The following is a 5,000-nucleotide window of genomic DNA, read 5'->3' on the forward strand; positions in this document are numbered from 1 at the left end:
CCGCAGCGGGCGGGAACGTCGGAAGGAAACCCCACGCACGCGGACCCCGGCGGCCCGAAGGGCGGAGGGGAGGCCGGCGGACGCCCCCGGCCCTTAACTTTCTAGCCCCTCGCCTCGCTTCCCCGAACGGACGGTTTCCCTCGTTTGACACCCCGCCGCCTTGCTGCTCGCGGCCGGCACTCGCCGGGTCCCGAACAGGGGTCGGCGCCGGCGCCTCGCTCACGACTCACTGGGTAACTCCTGCGGCTCGCGGGGCCGCTCGGCCGTCACACTGCCGGGCTCGGTCGGGCGAGCTCTCGGCCGCTCTCGGAGCGAGCCGGAGAGCGCCTCACCTCGCGTACGACGGGAAGCGAACCGGAGAGGAGACCGCCCGTGCCTGAACACCGGACGCCGCAGCGGCTTCCCCGGGACGGGGAACGCAGAAGCGCCGGCCCGCCGGGGGCCCTCACCGACGCGACCCGAATGGCCTCATCGATCGACGGAAAGAAGGGGGGGAGCAGGGAGGGGACGGGAGGGGTAAGGGTGCGGTGAGGTAGAGGAGGAGGGACGGTGGGGGAAGGCACGAGCCCTTCCACCCGGGCGCGGCGGAAAGACCGCACGCGCACGTGCGTGTGGGTGTGCGTGGGCAACGTCCGCCGAGAGGTGCTCGCCCTTGCCTGAACACCGGCCCGCCCCACGCCGCCCCGAACGACACGGGGAGCGGGATTGAGCCGGCCCGCCGGGAAGCCTCTCCGACGCGCCCGAGGAGCGCCACGGTGGATCGGGTCGGGGCTCCCGCGTGCGAGTGAGAGCGGTGCGAAAGGGAGAACGCGGCGCCGCCGCCGCGACAAGCGAGCTCCGGGTCCCCCTTCTTCCCTCGTGACGGCGGGACCCGCCGGGGACGCCCCCGGCCCTTCTGCGTCCGACTGCCGGCCGCCCGGCACGCCGGCCCGCGCCCTTTTCTTCCCTCTGCCTGTCTCTGTCTGCCTTCCTTCCTCCCTCCTCGGGGCTCTTCCCATGGCAGCGCGGCGCGGGGAGACGCCTGCCCACGCTCACTCTCTCTCGCCTTTCGCCCCGATTTTGGCGGGTTCCCCGCTCGCGGAACGAGCGAACGCCAGAGTCCGGGGCCGAACTGCGACACGGGCAGCGAACATCCGACCGACGGAGGCCACCGGACCGAGCGAAACAAGCGGCGCACCAGAAAGCCGCAACCGAAAAACTCCACAGCCCGGCGGTCAACCGCGCTCGCCTGCGCCCGCTCGTTGCCGCCTCTGGAGACGAGCACGCGCTCGCTCCTGCAGACGAAAAAGGAAGGCGTAAGAAAAAACTGCTTCGGAAAAAGAACGGCGCCGACTACCGGCAGCGGCGCCGAGGGTAAGCGGCGCTCTACGTCGACGTAACGGTAGGTAAGAAACAACAGCGACCCCCTAGCAAGCTCCGGAGCTTTAGCGCCCCCCATCTCACAGGGCGGCAAAGCCTAGCCGAAAGCGGGTAGACCTGGCAGCTACACGCAAGCCGCACGGGCAGCGACCCCTAGCCGCCGCCGCCGAGCACCACGGCCCGCTCGGAGCCGGGTAGACCGTGCCGACCTAGTCGAGCCGCATAGGCAGCGACCCCTAGCCGCCGCCGCCGAGCACCACGGCCCGCTCGGAGCCGGGTAGACCGTGCCGACCTAGTCGAGCCGCATAGGCAGCGACCCCTAGCCGCCGCCGCCGAGCACCACGGCCCGCTCGGAGCCGGGTAGACCGTGCCGACCTAGTCGAGCCGCATAGGCAGCGACCCCTAGCCGCCGCCGCCGAGCACCACGGCCCGCTCGGAGCCGGGTAGACCGTGCCGACCTAGCCGAGCCGCATAGGCAGCGACCCCTAGCCGCCGCCGCCGAGCACCATTGCCCGCTCGGAGCCGGGTAGACCGTGCCGACCTAATCGAGCCGCATGGGCAGCGACGCCTAGCCGCCGCCGCCGAGCACCACGGCCCGCTCGGAGCCGGGTAGACCGTGCCGACCTAGTCGAGCCGCATAGGCAGCGACCCCTAGCCGCCGCCGCCGAGCACCACGGCCCGCTCGGAGCCGGGTAGACCGTGCCGACCTAGTCGAGCCGCATAGGCAGCGACCCCTAGCCGCCGCCGCCGAGCACCACGGCCCGCTCGGAGCCGGGTAGACCGTGCCGACCTAGCCGAGCCGCATAGGCAGCGACCCCTAGCCGCCGCCGCCGAGCACCATTGCCCGCTCGGAGCCGGGTAGACCGTGCCGACCTAATCGAGCCGCATGGGCAGCGACGCCTAGCCGCCGCCGCCGAGCACCACGGCCCGCTCGGAGCCGGGTAGACCGTGCCGACCTAGTCGAGCCGCATAGGCAGCGACCCCTAGCCGCCGCCGCCGAGCACCACGGCCCGCTCGGAGCCGGGTAGACCGTGCCGACCTAGTCGAGCCGCATAGGCAGCGACCCCTAGCCGCCGCCGCCGAGCACCACGGCCCGCTCGGAGCCGGGTAGACCGTGCCGACCTAGCCGAGCCGCATAGGCAGCGACCCCTAGCCTCCGCCGCCGAGCACCACGGCCCGCTCGGAGCCGGGTAGACCGTGCCGACCTAGCCGAGCCGCATGGGCAGCGACGCCTAGCCGCCGCCGCCGAGCACCACGGCCCGCTCGGAGCCGGGTAGACCCTGCCGACCTAGCCGAGCCGCATGGGCAGCGACCCCTAGCCGCCGCCGCCGAGCACCACGGCCCGCTCGGAGCCGGGTAGACCGTGCCGACCTAGTCGAGCCGCATGGGCAGCGACGCCTAGCCGCCGCCGCCGAGCACCACGGCCCGCTCGGAGCCGGGTAGACCGTGGCGACCTAGCCGAGCCGCATGGGCAGCGACGCCTAGCCGCCGACGCCGTGCCCCCCCCCCCCCCCTTACTCCCCCCCCCCCTTCCCCCCCCCACTTACTCCCCCCCCCCCCCCTTCCCCCCTCTTCCCGTTCCCCCCCCCCCCCCCCCCCCCCTCTTCCCCCCCCCCCCCGGAGACGCTCGGAGCCGTGTACACAGTGCAGGCGCAGCGGAGCAGCCACAAGAGCGGCACTTGGCCACTTCCGCGGAACGTCCGAGCCGTGCTGAGTCCGCCTGGAGAGGCTGGACCGTGCCGCCGCGGCTCAGATCGCCCGACTCCGCCGAGGAGCGTCCGAGCCGAGCGGAACCCGCCGGGAGCGGTTGGACCGTGCCGGCGCACCCGAGCCTCCGCGGCTGAGACCCCCCGGACGCCGCTGCGGAACGTCCGAGCCGAGCCGAGCCCGCCGAGAGCGGTTGGACCGTGCCGGCGCACTCGAGCCGCCGCGGCTCAGATCGCCCGACTCCGCCCAGGAGCGTCCGAGCCGAGCGGAACCCGCCGGGAGCGGTTGGACCGTGCCGGCGCACTCGAGCCGCCGCGGCTCAGATCGCCGGACGCCGCCGAGGAACGTCCGAGCCGAGCGGAGCCCGCCGGGAGAGGCTGGACCGTGCCGGCGCACCCGAGCCTCCGCGGCTGAGACCCCCCGGACGCCGCCGCGGAACGTCCGAGCCGAGCCGAGCCCGCCGAGAGCGGTTGGACCGTGCCGGCGCACTCGAGCCGCCGCGGCTCAGATCGCCGGACGCCGACGAGGAAAGTCCGTGCCGAGCGGAGCCCGCAGGGAGGGGCTGTGCAGTGCCGGCGCACTCGAGCCGCCGCGGCTGAGACCCCCCGGACACCACCGAGGAACGTCCGAACCGAACGGAGCCCGCCGGGAGAGGCTGGACCGTGCCGGCGCACACGAGCCTCCGCGCTGGCCAGCGGTCGCTGCACGTCCGGCTCGAGTTGGTCGGCACGGTCTACCCGGCTCCGAGCGGACCGAAGCTCATGCGGCGGCGGCCAGGGGTCGCTGAGCGGCGGCCGGCTCACGTCGGCACGGTCTACCCTGCTCCGCCGCGGACGCTAGAGGTCGCTGACGGACGGGCTGGCAGACGTGCAGCGACACCTAGCGACCGCCGCCGAGCCCTCGCGCACCCACGGAGCAGGGTAGACCGTGCCGACCTAGTCGAGCCGCATAGGCAGCGACCTCTAGCAGCCGCCGCCGAGCGCCACGGCCCGCTCGGAGCCGGGTAGACCGTGCCGACCTAGTCGAGCCGCATAGGCAGCGACCTCTAGCAGCCGCCGCCGAGCACCACGGCCCGCTCGGAGCCGGGTAGACCGTGCCGACCTAGTCGAGCCGCATAGGCAGCGACCTCTAGCATCCGCCGCCGAGCGCCACGGCCCGCTCGGAGCCGGGTAGACCGTGCCGACCTAGTCGAGCCGCATAGGCAGCGACCTCTAGCAGCCGCCGCCGAGCACCACGGCCCGCTCGGAGCCGGGTAGACCGTGCCGACCTAGTCGAGCCGCATGGGCAGCGACCTCTAGCATCCGCCGCCGAGCGCCACGGCCCGCTCGGAGCCGGGTAGACCGTGCCGGAGCACCGGAGGCGCCACGGAGACGCCACTCGGCCGCAGCCGCGGAACGACCAGGGTGCACGTATGAGCCGGCCGCTGTTCGCCGGGTCGGGGCGCACCCGGGCTTCTCGGTTCGGCCTTGCTTGAAGCTGGCCGTCCCGCCACCGCCAACGCGGTTTTGCCCTTTTGTCTGCGTGTTTGTTTGTTCGTCCGTTCGTTCGTACTTTGGTCCGTTCGATTGTTTGTCTGTGCCCCCACGCGCCCTCTCGGTTTTATTATTTTCCGTTTGTTTGTTTGTTTGTTTGTTTGTTTTTCTCGTGGGTTCTTCTTTGCTTTCCCCTTTTTTAGATTTTGAAAAAGCCGCCCCGCCCCCCCCGCCTCCCCGGCTCTGCAGGAAGAGCGTGGGCGCGTGCGCGGGCCCCGCCCACCAAGGTCCGTTCGGGCCGGATATCCGGACTGCGGGCAGGCCGCGTGGCGAGGGATGGCGAAAGAGCGGCGGGAAGACGGCAGCGGCGAGAGGTCGGCCGGCGGGAGGCGGCCGCGTCCCCCGCGGGGTTCGCGCCTAGCCTCTCTCCCAGCCGGCAGATGAGGTGGAACGGTACGTGGG

This window comes from Coturnix japonica, chromosome 32 (assembly GCF_054131305.1).
Source record: "Coturnix japonica strain WE chromosome 32, WE-NBRP24, whole genome shotgun sequence".
Taxonomy (NCBI): Eukaryota; Metazoa; Chordata; class Aves; order Galliformes; family Phasianidae; genus Coturnix; species Coturnix japonica.